Source organism: Rhinoraja longicauda, chromosome 7 (genome assembly GCF_053455715.1).
Source record: "Rhinoraja longicauda isolate Sanriku21f chromosome 7, sRhiLon1.1, whole genome shotgun sequence".
Classification (NCBI taxonomy): domain Eukaryota; kingdom Metazoa; phylum Chordata; class Chondrichthyes; order Rajiformes; family Arhynchobatidae; genus Rhinoraja; species Rhinoraja longicauda.
This window is the reverse complement of record NC_135959.1, coordinates 55,240,655-55,256,245: the sequence shown is the minus strand read 5'-3', so window position 1 is coordinate 55,256,245 and position 15,591 is coordinate 55,240,655. Positions and strand designations below refer to the sequence as shown.

At 43.2% G+C, this 15,591-nt stretch overlaps 1 protein-coding gene across 17 annotated transcripts in view; it reads left to right on the top strand.

Moving 5' to 3' along the window:
• The window catches only part of tenm4 (teneurin transmembrane protein 4), a 1,451,267-nt gene that overhangs the window by 972,924 nt on the left and 462,752 nt on the right, over positions 1–15,591 (top strand). Inside the window, exon 1 of one of the 17 annotated variants that reach the window (XM_078402629.1) lies at positions 13,385–13,592. The exons of the other annotated variants lie outside the window; for them this stretch is intronic. The gene's annotated coding sequence lies outside the window, so the exon portion shown is untranslated. Of the gene's footprint in view, positions 1–13,384; positions 13,593–15,591 lie in introns of those variants that run through there. 17 annotated transcript variants of the gene reach the window in all.

Sequence of the window (15,591 nt, the reverse complement as noted above, 5' to 3'; positions counted from 1 at the left end):
TCTTGGGAGTGGATACATTGGAGACGGAGAACGTGAGAGCAAGGTTTGTCATCCTTGCAAGAGACTGGATGGGGGGCCGTGTAGGCAAGATAGGATATTTCTTAGGTATCATAAACACTTGATATGTGGACTTGGATAATCATATAATGCAATCTTGACTTGTCCAGGATTGCAATGTTTTGAACAATAACTGTAAAGTGAATAGTTCATATCTCACTTGGGATAAATAATAAACAAAATTGTAAAAACTGCAGATGCTGGATGTCTGAAATTAAAACAGTAAATTACTAAGACACTCAGCTGGTCAGACAACATGTGAAGAAAGAGAAAGGCAGTTTAACATTGCGGATCAAAGACTTTTGTCAGACTGGGTAAGAGAGGAAATGAGTCAATACAATGATACTTTATTGTCCCATGTACCTAGGTACAGTAAAATCATTTTTTTTGCATACAATATACAAAATATGCATCGGGTCACCACATATAGGCCACCGACAAAGTTACAAAAGTATTCATTATACACCGATGAGCCAAAACATTATGACCACTGACAGGTGAAGTGAATAACATTGATTATCTTGTTGCAATGGCACCTGTCAAGGAGTGGGATATATTGGGCAGCAAGTGAACAGTCAGTTCTTGAAATTGATGTGTTCGATGCAGGAGAAATGGGCAGGAGCAAATACCTGAGCGACTTTGACAATGGGCAAATTATTATGGCCAGCCGACTGGGTCAGAGCATCTCTGAAACGTCAAGGCTTATGGGGTGCTCTGGGTCAGCAGTGGTGAGTACCTACCGACAGTGGTCCGAGGAGGGACAAACTGCAAACTGGCGACAGCGTGTTGGGCATTGCCCTCGATGCGCGAGGGCAACGAAGGCTATCCCGTCTGGTCCGAACCGACAGAAGGTCTACTGTGGCACAAGTCACAGAAAAATTTAATGGTGGTCACGGGTGGAATGTGTCACAATACACAGTGCATCGCACCCTGCTGCATATGGGGCCGCGGACTCCTGTCAATCGTCGAAAGTGCCTTCATTGGGCAGGCGAACATCGGAACTGTACCTTGGAACAGTGGAGGAGGGTCGCCTGGTCTGATGGGTCCCGTTTTCTTTTAGATCACGTGGATGGCCGTGTATGTGTGCGCCGTTTACCTGGGGAAGTGACGGCACCAGGATGCACTGTGGGAAGCTGACAAGCCGATGGAGGGAGTGTGATGCTCTGGGCAATGTTCTGCTGGGAAACCCTGGTTTCGGCCATTCATGTGGGACGTTATTGTGACACGTGTCACCTACCTGAACATCGTAGCAGACCAGGTACACCCCTTCATGGCAATGGTATTCCCTGATGGCAGTGGCCTCTTTCAGCAGGATAATGCGCCCTGCCACACTGCACACATTGTTCTGGAATGGTTTGAGGAACATGATGAAGTGTTCACGGTGTTTCCTTGCACTCCAAATTCTCCAGATCTCAATCCGATTGAGCATCTGTGGGATGTGCTGGATCGACAAGTCTGATCCATGGCGGTTCCACCTCACGTATTTCAGGACTAGAAGGATCTGCTGCTAATGTTTTGGTGCCAGATTCCGCAGGACACCTTCAGGGGTCTTGTAGAGTCCATGCCTCGGCGGGACGGCGCTGTTTTGGCGCCACACGGAGGACCAACAGTATATTAGGCAGGTGGTCATAATGTTTTGGCTCATCAGTGTAGTCCCGACGGTCAATCTTCATTCTCGGTGTGTGTCTCCCTTCCCTCAGCGCCAGATCCCTCTTTGTTCCCGGTGATGCTTCCTCGACCGACCGCCAGGACTCATACAGCCCTTCCTCAGCCGCCCGCTGCCGGGTCCTCTCTTGGATGCCACCGCCGGGCTCACCGGGACCTTTCCCACTGCACCGCCACGGTGCTCTCCGGGAGTCGAGAGCAAACGGGTGACTTTTAAGTTGCAGAGAGTGGGGGAGACGTTGTTAGGACAAAGGGAATATCTGTGATAGGGTGATTACTGTGAGGATAAGCCGATGATAACTTGTTGGGTTTACTTTAGAATAAATAGTACTTCACAAAGATTATTGCAACAATTATTATCTTATTATTTTAAAACTATAGGCTGCTTTTCATTTCAACATATTCAGAATGGTTATATTTTTGTCTACATAACCCATTTCATGCACTGTATGTAAAATACTTCAACATAATTCTTGACAACATCTTACGTTTTACTAAAGTAAAAAAGTATTTATGTGTAGGAAGGAACTGCAGATGCCGGTTTACACCGAAGATAGACACAAAATGCTGGAGTAACTTAGCGGGACAGGCAGCATCTCTGGAGAGAAGGAATGGGTGACGTTTCGAGTCAAGACCCTTCTTCAGACTGTGTAGGAAAATAACTGCAGATGCTGGTGCAAATCGAAGGTATCACAAAATGCTGGAGTAACTCAGCAGGTCAGGCAGCATCTATGAGAGAGGGAATGGGTGACGTTTCGGGTCGAGACCCTTCTTCAGACTGATGTCAGGGGGCGGGACAAAGAAAGGATATTGGTGGAGACAGGAAGACAGTGGGAGAACTGGGAAGGGGAGGGGAAGAGAGGGACAGAGGAACTATCTAAAGTTGGAGAAGTCAATGTTCATACCGCTGGGCTGTAAGGTGCCCAAGCGAAATATGAGGTGCTGTTCCTCCAATTTCTGGTGGGCCTCACTATGGCACTGGAGGAGGCCCATCAGACTGGGAGTTGGAGGGGGAGTTGAAGTGCTCAGCCACCGGGAGATCAGGTTGGTTAAGGCAGACTGAGTGAAGGTGTTGAGCGAAACGATCGCTGAGCCTGCGTTTGGTCTTGCCAATGTAGATGGTAGATAGACTGTCGGAGCCTGTAGTCTGGGTTGGGTCCGAATTGGGATGTCTGGAACCGGAGCTGGAAACCATGAGGTAGAAGATGGAGGCGCAGGCTCCTGGTTGGGTCCGAATTCCTCAGACTGATCTTAACAAAGGTCTCGACCTGAAACATCACCCATTCCTTCCCTTCAGAGATGCTACCTGTCCCGCTGAGTTACTCCAGCATTTTGTGCCTATCTGTGGCAAAAAAGTAATTATCTGTGCCCATTTCTTTCATAATCATATTGTTGTGAGATGCCCAAAGAAAGGTATGTGGTTGCTTTTGACAGGAATCAGAATGGCCATTTCTTAGCAAGGTTCACTCACCAACTCCAAAGAATGCTTAGTGACTGAATTGATGCTTCGTGACTGAATGCGCTTTGAATAGTCACAAGAATAACACTTGTATTTTTTAATTTTTAAGATTTTTTACACGTCCTAAGTGTCACTAACTGTGAATGTCAAATACTTTTAGAGGCAGTCAGTAACACTGGCACATTTGACAGCTGGTTAGCCTTGGGGCAAGCTTCACCGGTTGTCAAAGCCTTTCTGTCAGGGCAGCCAGCTGCCTGTGCTGAGGCAACCTTATGCTGCACTGAACCCTGACCAAGTGCGAGGAGCCCAGTTCCCAGCAGGAGACTACGACCAGCAATTTCAGGGCAACAGAAGATCTATCGCAAGGTGCTGCAGCAGCCCGCGTGGTGGATTGATAATATGAGACAACGGCAATCATGTCTTCAATGTACGAAAAGCAACGGATGGGTTATGTGTAAAATATTCCACGTTCTTTACCAGGTCGCTTCCTCAATGAACATGAAATGCATATCAAATTATTCATTTGACTTGTTTCGTATCTAAGATTACTTTACAACATATCATTGCTTGAAATTAAATTTTTAGAGCTGCATTTTTTATTCCCAAAATGGAAGGTGTGAATGCAAGCATTAGCAAATAATAATAATGGTGTTTCTTTTGCAAAATAGAGTTGTTGAACTGTTTATGTGCAGACTTCATTGCAGATGATCTCCAGGTCAGTGCTTTACACTCGACTATAATCCAAATAGTTATGATTAATACTCTCTATCTCTACAAAGAAAAGTAACGGACAAAATAATAAAACAAGGGCACTCTTACAAAAGTGAAACATGATTCTCCGTTGGTATTTTTCAGCAGCAGAGATAGCATTCATCTAATCATTCCCCAAATACCAGCCCTATTTACTGTTGTAGGTAGATTGAATGGTGCATAGCAGTAACTTATTTATGACTGCAGGAACGAGTGGAGACGCAATGATTCCAGCTCTGTCCCTGCTGCAAATGAGTCAGTTCTGGCTAATAGTGGGGAATATCTGGTGCAAAGTGTTATTAGCAGTTTGCACTATTTCCATTAAACACTCCAACTGTGTCAGATCTTTTTAGCTCAACTTTATATTCATAGTGGAAACGGGTTATTGTGTGCATCTACTTTATCCTACTGATAAGTCGATCCAGCATAAACGTGGCTACACGTTAGTGTATTTAACAGCAGAGGATTCTATTTTTTAAGAGAGCATTCCTTTGGCATCGGTTTGATACCTGGCTCCACGTTCTGGTTCCATTCATCCTGCAACTGCAGGACCTGTCTGCAGTTATTCGCATTAATGTTGCACTTCAACAAAAGCAACTTGGATTTATACAGCACCTTGCATCCCGCGGTGCTTTTCAGAAGCTTCATCAAACAATATGTGACACTGAGCCACAGATGGAGACATCAGAGCAAAAGCTTTTTCTTTTAACGTCTTTTTGAAGAACATGGGTTTGGGAGCCAGAGATTTAGAGAGAGAATTCCAGAATATAAGACATGTACAATTAAGATCAATAGTGAAACTATTAAATTCAGAGATGATCAAGAGAACAAAATTGGAGGAGTACAAATTTCATAGTGGTTTATATGGCTGAAGAAGAATAAAGTGGAATAAAGCTCTGGAGGTAATTGAAAACAAAGGTGAGGGGTTTTGGAGACACAAGAAACTGCGGATGCTGGAATTTGTGTACAACACAAAGTGCTGGTGTAACTCAGTGGATCAGGCAACATCTCTGGAGGGCATAGACAGGTGATGTCTTGGGTCAGGACCCTTCGCCAGATAGAGGGTCTCATTCCAAAACCTCATCTATCTATGTACTCCAGTGTCCTCCATGTCCTCCTGGAGCAGAGGCTGAGAAGATTTCCAAGGATGTTGCCAGGACTCGAAGGCCTGAGGTATAGGGAGAAGTTGAGCAGGCTTGGACTTTACTCCTTGGAGTGCAGGAGGATGATGTGATCTAAGAGATGGTGTACAAAATCATGAAGAAGGGTCTCGACCCGAAACGTCGCCCATTCCTTCTCTCCTGAGATGCTGCCTGACCTGCTGAGTTACTCCAGCATTTTGTGAATAAATACCTTCAATTTGTACCAGCATCTAAAGTTATTTTCTTACAAAATCATGAGAGAAATAGATTGGGTAAATCCCCAGAGTTATGGAATCGAGAACAAGAGGATATAGATTTAAGGTGAAGGAGGAAAGATTTAATAGGAACCCGAGGGGTAACTATTTTACACAGAGGGTGGTGGCTGTATGTAATAGGCTGCCGGAGGAAGTAGATGATGCTGGTGCTAAGATAACGTATAAGAGACATTTGGACAGGTACATGGATAATCGGTTTAAGGAGTTCTGCGTCAAGTGTGGGCAGGTGGGACTAGTGTAAATGGGGCATGTTGGTCGGTGTGGGCAAGTTGGGCCTGTTTCCAAGATGTATGAATGTATTATGCTGGAGAAACCCACCAAGTTACTCCTGCGCTTTGTATTCTACAGTGAGAAGTTTTAATTTGAAACTAGCATAGTTTTATGCATCCTGCATTGTAACATATATCAGAACAACTTCGGCATTGGGTTAAACACTGATCAAGAACCAAAATGATTAGTTAAATATTTCTGACCATCAATAGACAATAGACAATAGACAACAGGTGCAGGAGTAGGCCATTCAGCGCTTCGAGCCAGCACCGCCATTCAATGTGATCATGGCTGATCACTCTCAATCAGTACCCCGTTCCTGCCTTCTCCCCATACCCCCTCATATCCTTAAGAGCTCTATCCAGCTCTCTCTTGAAAGCATCCAACGAACTGGCCTCCACTGCCTTCTGAGGCAGAGAATTCCACACCTTCACCACTCTCTGACTGAAAAAGTTCTTCCTCATCTCCGTTCTAAATGGCCTACCCCTTATTCTTAAACTGTGGCCCCTTGTTCTGGACTCCCCCAACATTGGGAACATGTTTCCTGCCTCTAATGTGTCCAATCCCCTAATTATCTTATATGTTTCAATAAGATCCCCCCTCAATCTTCTAAATTCCAGTGTATACAAGCCCAATCGCTCCAGCCTTTCAACATACGACAGTCCCGCCATTCCGGGAATTAACCTAGTGAATCTTTCCCTTCCAACTGATTTGACTTCTCTTTCTGAGATGTACCACAGGTGTTTGTATGGTTATGAGTTTCTGTGTTTGAAATAATTGTTAATAGGCATGAAACTTTACATTAGATTTCATCAGCATTTTTCTATCTGCTGAAGCTCGTTTGCAAATCAAAAAATATAATTTCCGTGGACTGGCGCAATTTGACATTACTTCTATTCATTTGTGCAGTCTTTCATGTATATGATGTGATAAACACACAGACAAACACAAAATGCTGGAGTAACTCAGCAGGACAGGCAGCATCTCTGGAGAGAAAGAATGGGGGACTTTTTGGTTCGAGACACTTCTTCAGATCTCGACCAGAAACACCACCCATTCCTTCTCTCCAGAGATGTTGCTTGTCCCGTTGAGTTGCTCCAGCATTTTGTATCTGTCTTCGGTTATAAACAAGCATCTGCAGCTCCTAATTACATATAATGTGATGAATTTGATTTGGAAGTGTGGGCAGATTTCAGGGTGGATCCAATTTCCAATGAAATGTTTTGAATAAAACAATAGAAATACTGTAGTCTTAACTTGTGCAGTGCCAAATTTGTGCTGGAAATTCCAATGCATTGATAGAAAATAGACAATAGGCAATAGGTGCAGGAGTAGGCCATTCAGCCCTTCAAGCCAGCACCACTATTCAATGTGATCATGGCTGATCATTCTCAATCAGTACCCCGTTCCTGCCTTCTCCCCATACCCCCTAACTCCGCTATCCTTAAGAGCTCTATCTTGCTCTCTCTTGAATGCATTCAGAGAATTGGCCTCCACTGCCTTCTGAGGCAGTGAATTCCACAGATTTACAACTCTCTGACAGAAAAGGTTTTTCCTCATCTCCGTTCTAAATGGCCTACCCCTTATTCTTAAACTGTGGCCCCTGGTTCTGGACTCCCCCAACATTGGGACCATGTTTCCTGCCTCTAACATGTCCAACCCCTTAATAATCTTATATGTTTTGATAAGATCCCCTCTCATCCTTCTAAATTCCAGTGTATACAAGCCTAGCCGCTCCAGTCTTTCAACATATGACAGTCCCGCCATTCCGTGAATTAACCCAGTAAACCTACGATGCACGCCCTCAATAGCAAGAATATCCTTCCTCAAATTTGGAGACCAAAACTGCACACAGTACTCCAGGTGGGGTCTTACTAGGGCCCTATACAACTGCAGAAGGACCTCTTTGCTCCTATACTCAACTCCTCGTGTTATGAAGGCCAACATTCCATTGGCTTTCTTCACTGCCTGCTGTAACTGCATGCTTCCTTTCAGTCACTGATGCACTAGGCCACCCAGATCTCGTTGTATGTCCCCTTTTCCTAACTTGACACCATTCAGATAATAATCTGCCTTCTTATTCTTACCACCAAAGTGGATAACCTCACACTTTATCCACATTAAACTGCATCTGCCTTGCATCTGCCCACTCACACAACCTGTCCAAGTCACCCTGCAACCTCATAGCATCTTCCTCACAGCTCACACTACCCAGCTTTGTATCATCTGCAAATTTGCTAATGGTACTTTTAATCCCTACATCCAACATCCATTAATGTATATTGTAAATAGCTGCGGTCCCAGCACCGAGCCTTGCAGTACCCCACCAGTCACTGCCTGCCGTTCTGAATTTGGTTGAAAAAACTCAGTTGAAACTCCTGAACGGGGCAGTACAAAAGAGCATGAGCTTTTCCCCACTCTCTTTGTCATCACAGGATTTCTTCATAAGGTGCTTTCTGTATAATATTTAGCCACACCCCTCTGGAGCTGGACATTGAGTTGAATGATGTAAAGGGCACTGCACCATTTCCACCAGTTTTTGATTGAAAAACTAATCCCAGATTATAGTGGGAGGGTTAAAAACCAGAGCACAAGATCAGGATTGAAAGATTTAAAAACAAGCAACTGCAGATGCTGTTTCACAAAAAAAGGATACCAAAGTGCTGGAGTAACTCAGCGGGTCAGACAGCATCTCTGGAGAACATGGATGAGCTGAGTTTGAAGCATCCTAAAAGAAAATGTCAGCTATCCATGTTCTCCAGAGACGTGTCCACACTTTGTGTGGAACTCATTGCAACAGATGATGATGGAGACCATGTCATTGGGTATTTTTAAAGTGGAGATTGATAGGTTCACGTTTAGTAAAGGTGTCAAAGTTTACAGGAAGAAGGCAGGCGAATGGGGTTGAGAGGGGAAAATAGATCAGTCGTGATCAAATGATGGAGCAGGCTTAATTGGCCAAATGGCCTTATTCTGCTCCTAAGAGATTCTTCCGTACCTTTGTGTGTGCCTGTCTCTATTTGGCTGACATATTTCCCAGAACAGATCTTAGCTCAATATTAGAGATCTTCTGGGGATCCAAATTCAGATCTCAGACTATTTATGGAAAAATTATTTAAGATCTGATTTCTTCATTATGTAAACCATTTCATGTGCAGTAATCCTCACACGTGTTAGATTCAATCCATGGTCATAGTCATGCACTCCCTGCGATTTTGCTCATGGGAGTGTCATGGGTATACAAATTTATTTGTCATGGATTTTACTGGTGTTAACAGCTGCTGTTGCACTTGTATGCAGTTAATCCCAATATGTTTTCCCGAGTGTATCTTTTAAACTGAGCTTTCACCATGTGCTTGGTTCTTAAAAGGGTTTAGCATTGATTGAGCTTGTATACCTTAGCAGATGGCATCAACTTCAATATCGATACTGAGATGAGCAAATCATTTGCAAAAAAACTTTCCTACTTTTTCATTCTATCTTCTAAAGATGTTTATTGCTTGGATGACTTGTACCCACTATATGTCATTCAACCAGTTCTTCATTGGTGTATAATTTAGGATGGAGGGAACAGTCAAACTAAACTTGCTCTGTAAATTGACCAAATTCTGGATATATGCTTGTGCTAATCACTGATACAAGTTAAGTATTGCACGGCCACCACTCCCTATTTGCACACCCCATCCCCCTGTCAGCACCAACATTCTTCCATCTCATTTATCTCAGGGCTGACTGTTTTAGTTTTAGAGATACTGCATGGAAACAGGCCCTTCAGCCCACTGAGTCCACATCTACCACTGATCACCCATTCACATTAGTTCTATGTTATCCCACTTTCACATCCACTCCGTACACACATTAGGGACAATTCACAGGAGCCAAGTAAGCTACAAACCTGCACGTCTCTGGGATGTGGGAGGAAATTGGAGCACACAGAGGAAGTCCATGCACTCACAATGAGAACGTGCAAATTTCGCACAGTCAGCACCCAAGGTCAGGATTGAACCAGAGTCTCTGGAGCAGAGACATTTGTGTTGCCCTTTTCAGAATCCTACCTGTGATCAAACAGGTCCACGCAGGCTTGTCTTATTCAGTTTTCACTGGGAAGAAAACCTATTTAAAAAGCCCAAAGAATGCAATAATGAAGTGAAATTAAAGAACATTCAACTATCAAAAATAATTGTAACAGTGCACGAGGAAGTCTCTTTTGCATTAAGTATATGCTTTTTAAGTCAACTGTTAATTTCAGCAAACATTTGTTCTTTCAAAAAATATTTTTTTTCTCAATTTTTCTTCATGGCTGAACTTTGAACACACTGCATTTACTTGTTGGGCATTTCAATTTCTGGGATACATTTTTGTTTGAAGGAGAATGATAAATTATATAACGGCTTCAAAACAGATGGAGATAGTAATAACTTTAGACAGGAAAAAATCTTTAGTCCAATTCGCCCTCTTGGTTCATTTCCTTTTTGGATTGTATTAGGATCATTGTCCCAATGATCTGTTCCACATGTGTGACACTCAGTTGGAAGCAGAGTTCCTTCTGGATTGGCTCTTTTCTTTGTTGCTCTTAATTTGTAAATTTTATCTTGCGCTTCAATTTCAAAAATGGCGGGACTCTTGCTAGGATCCAGCGTGCCCCAAAAATTATATTATGTTAAACATACCTATCGAACCCACTCAAGATAAAAGAATTATGGAATCCATCTTCCTTACTCTGTCGGCTAAGGTGATTCTGGGATCAACACAGTTTCCTACTTGAAGTAGGGAGGCAATGAACCAGTAATCCCTTCAGAGCCAAATATGACCATTAATGAATGCTGATCATCATTATGCATAATCCTTTATTCTGTTCGTTTCTTTTAACAGCCTACAATGGGAGTCTTAAAGACTTGTCCAATGAAACCCGAAGATCTCCTCGAGGACCTAAATAGTTTCTTATATCTGCCTTGTTCCTAGACAAGATGTCGGAGGTTATGGGGAGAAGGTAGGAGAATGGAGTTAGGAGAGAGAGGTAAATCAGTGATGATTGAATGGCGGAGTAAAATTTATGGGCCAAATGGCTTGATTATACTCCTATCACTGATGATCTTATGATTACACGTAATTCCCTGCTTGGGGCAAGAAAGTGGAGGATAGATACAGGGCTCATGAGGGAATAATAAATATTTCTGATAATTCTTTAGCTCTCGATGGTTTTTTAATATGTGCCAAGGTATAGTGAAATTATTATTTTTGCATAAAGTTCAGAAAAATTAATGCCACACAAAAGTACAATTCCAGTTTAAGTACAGCATGTATTTAAACAGCCCACTGACTCCATATGCAAGAGTCCCCAGGTTTTGATGCCTTTTGATGCTACAGCTGGCCATAAAGGTCTGTTGCAGCCGTCGCCTTCATCCAGATCGCCCAGTGAAAGATTAAAAACTGATATCTGTGGATGTACGTGATGCAGGATTGCCTTTGCATCATTAAGCTGCCATTGTTGAGTTAAGGAATACCCTGTCTCTCTTGATCATTGCTCCATGATTCCAACTCCAGAACAATGGGAGACGGTTGCTCCGTGAACATTCCAGCTGCAGTTTATGTTGTCACCCTTGTATTTATACCAAGTGCGGGAAACAAATCATCTTGTGTGATATTGCAAAACAATCTTAAAAATTACGTGAATTTTGTGTGCATAAATAAAGTTGCAGGTTAACAATGAAAGATAAGACTTAATTTAGTGAAAAACAGAATTAGGAAATCTCGTGGGATTCAGATGACCTGCTGCCAGTTTAAAATGTGGCATGGTATGAAATAGAAATATAGTAATACCATTGCATGTTCTTAAGAAGTTCAATATGTGTTGCTTGTAATGTTTTAAACATTAAAGTTACTTCTTTGTGAGGCATACCAGTCCTTGGAGTGAAAATAGAGTTTGAGAAATGTTGTTGGTGTTGACACAAAAAGGAGCATTGGTGAGGATAATTGTCACATGAACAGCTGCAGATTACAGTGTTTACACAGTTGGCAAACATTTTGCTCCCCTCCCTCTGACTGAGAGTCTCAATTTTCCTTCCCTTCCCCCATCCAAACCTGAAGACCCACATCTACATTTGAGAAGAGGAATTTTCACAAAATGGAACTAAATAATGTCACTGAGGTTTTTCTTCAATTAAAGCATTGAATCTCCCCTGCAGATCAATCAATGGTGGATGACTGTATTAAAAGATCAGTTGTAGAAGCAGCTCTGAAAGGAGTTGCAGAGGAAAAAGAAGTTAGTATTTCTTTTGCCCAACCCCCACCCTGTCTTTTCTCTAATGATTTCCTCCCCCTTTGCAACCCCTCGCAAATGCTGAAGGATCTTATGCAAATCCTATATTAACTGAACCTATTCACCAATTCAGTCCTGTAGTTTTACATCTGAAAGAATGTTTAACTTTTCACTCCGGTATTCACAGGCAGTCCGAGAAACCTTAAGTCTGTTTGAGATTAGCTTGAAAGATAATACACAGGGCTTGTATAGGTCTGTAGCTGGCTTCATTCTTGGTCACAAGGCGACATAATTTAGGCCAGGGGAGAGAAAACTTTTGACCAAAGCATCTATTCCCCTGAATATAGTCCACATGGTTCATTTTCATTATTATGCATAAGCAGAAAGCCCTTTGTATCTCAGTTGTTTAAATGGGTGTCTTGTATTGCAGACGTATTCAGTTTTCAATCAAGATTAATGAAAAAGATAGGTTAGTTCCTTCCAAGCTGAAACCAATTTATGATGGTCAAAATTACAATAACTTGATCAAAAGAAAAACATGAATACCGTACCAGACTCTATTTTTAAAAGATCTACTTGACAGATATGTACAGCCACACGAAGACAGACTGAGGAGGGAGGGGAGTCTTTGTAAGCTTCTCCAAAACAATCAAGATATATTCAAAGTTTTTAAAGTCTTTATTTTCATTCAGGGAGAGCCCATTCTCAAATCTCAGCTGCAGGTCTCCTAAATGAGAGAACACCAGATGTTTAACCTGATGCGGCGTGACCTTCCCCAAAACAAGTATTTTTCCTCTGACTTATAATTCAACGTTAACAATGTGCAGGGGGCAGATGTGATTGGCAACACAGCTTTGCAAGTCATCCGTTCCACAGTTTAGCCCCCTTACATTCAAGACCCCAGCAAAGTACTTTACAAGATATTTCACGCCTTTTAATCAGCCTTCGCTAAGATTCCGTTATGGATACGAAGCGGCAAATGAATGATAAACAGCTGGAATTCGTATAATTTTGTCGAAAGGTTAAAACAGTGCAGAGCCGTAGGAATATGCAATATTAACTGATAGAGCTGGTCAATAGACTAATAATGTTACTAAAACAACAATACTGATTTCACTAATGCCTTCTGAGACTACTTCTGTGCTCCTTCTTTTGAAACCAACCGCAGATTTGCAAAACTATTCTTCTGAGACTGCCGAGTGTCATACAATAACAATTGAACAGCAGGGACCTTAGTCTGCAGTTATTTATTAAAGCACTAACAAAGGTACAGCTCATGGGAGAGAGTTTTTTTTTAAAAACCTGGCGGTGACCATGTGACCCTAGTGACAGGCTTAATATAATTGTCTTTCCAGAGAGACATTGGTTAATGACTGCCCAAATGCAATTTCCCCCCTTTCCCATCTTGTGCCTTGGTATGAGCCGACATTAGACTACATGTGTGCTTGTCATTCTGCAACATGCAGGGATTGGCTGCTGCCCCCCATTCATTGAGCGAGTGAGCGAGTGTATGTATCTGAAGCCTGGATTCAGCCGAGTGTTTGAGTGTGTGCGGGCAGCGCTTAATGCTTGGGAAGGATCTACATCTCCTGGCGCAGTTGTCTGATTAGTTCTTGCCATGAAGCACAGTGCATGATGGTGTTCAAAAGGACACGAAGGGGAAGCATTCCTCTCGACTGCAGCAGGGTTGTGGGATAGCCGCTGCCTTCGGAATGGTAAGGCTGATTCAAGATCAAGAGTATTGTCTCTGATGTGAGAAACGGCGAGGAGCACGCTGTTGTGTTGCGTGTATACCGTTGCACATTCCTGTGTGTGAGTGATATATGTAGACCCCCCCCCCCCCCCCCATGAAGATGCTGGCATCAAACTATATGCAGGAAACCGGCGAAGAACCCCTTGTTATTTTAACTGGGGTGGCAAGTTTATTCATTTAGTAATACAAGCATCTTTTACTGCCGCCTGTGCTCGCCTTTTGCTGCAGCGTCTTAAAGCTCGTAATTCTGTAATGTGCCCTCCTGAAATAGGTAGGTCATGAGTCAGAAAGTTAGTGTTTTTCAAAACGATGGCTTGTTTTGGCTGCAGTTGTGCTTTTTTTAAAAAACATGTTAGAATTCCGTGCATTTGTGTGTTGTGTTGTAGAACCGATGCAGCAAGTCTTAAACCTCCAGTCAATAAACACGAGTCTGCAATTAAACTCTTCTCTCCTCCTGGATGTGCAATGCTGCGTTGACTAGTTTTACAGAGGGGAGGGAGGGAGGGAGGGAGGGAGGGGATGAGGGGGTGGGTGGGGGGAAAGGCGGTAGATTAAACTTCATGAAGCCAAAAGGGGTATCAGGACATTTTAGGCATTTGTAACAGTTGGTAGAAGGTTGCTTCTTGGATTTTAAAAAATCATTTTTTTGTAATAAATCTTTTCCAAAAGGGGTTTGTACGTATCACGCATTTCGACTCGCCCCTTCCTCTCAGAGTCAATGGTCTGGGATTAAAAAGTCTGAGATGCAAAGTTGCATTGATTTATTTCCTCCCCTCAATTGAAACATAGAAAATCGGTGCAGGAGGAGGCCATTCGCCCCTTCGAACCAGCACCACCATTCATTGTGATCGTCCCCAATCAATACCCTGTGCCTGCCTTCTCCCCATATCCCTTGATTCCACTAGCCCCTGGAGCTCTATCTAACTCTCTCTTAAATCCATCCAGTGATTTGGCTTCCACTGCCCTCTGTGGCAGAGAATTCCACAAATTCACAACTCTCTGGGTGAAAAAGTTTTTTTTCTCACCTCAGTTTTAAATGCCTTCCCCTTTATTCTAAGACTGTGGCCCCTGGTTCTGGACTCCCCCAACATTGGGAACATTTTTTCCTGCATCTAGCTTGTCCAGTCCTTTTATAATTTAATATGTTTCTATAAGATCCCCTCTCTCGTCCTCTCTAAACTCCAGTGAAGTAAGTCTTTAAGCAAAAACCAGGAGAGAAGGATTGGGGTGATTGCTTGGATTCCAAGTTTGCCAGTCGCTGTGTGCGAAGACCAGGGAGAGGAATAAGCGATGCGTTTGTTGTACTCGGTCATGTGTTGCCTTTGCTAACAGGTTTTAATTCTTGCTTTGAAGCTCGCTGCAGAAAATGCAGGGATTGATATTTTGGCATTTTCCGATGAGCTTACTTACTTACTTACCCGCGGTGAATGATTTGTGTTTGTGTGTTTTGCACTCCCCCCCCCTGACGGACAAAAGGGGGAAGCCTTTGGAGGTCAGGAGGAGAAGGGGTTTGCGAAACCAGCGCCGGACAACAGAGAACTGTTGTTGTTGTTGGCCGCTCAGTCTTTCTTCGTCTGCCCAATTACATGCCGATGATCCGGCGAGGTTTGCCTCGCGAATGAGTGTGTGCTTGTTGCTTTGCAACGGTGGAAGCAGAGAAGTGAAGTGGTCAATTGGGATTCATCCCCCACTGTCCGCGAACCTGCTTCTCCCCGGGGCTGGGTCCAGATGGCTGGGCAGAGGGGCTGAAGATTTTTTAACATTGTTTTTCTTTTCTGAAACGACCACAGCTAAGCAACTGGCTGCTTAAGGCGGGAGGGGAGCCAAGTGCCGACTCCCAATACCTGCCTTGTATAAACAATACAAGCAGCATCTTGCCGTCCCTCCAGCCCCTTGTGAAAGCATTGTGCGTCTCTCCCCTCTGATCCATTCGCATCTGTGTTGAGCCCAGTGTCTCTCTG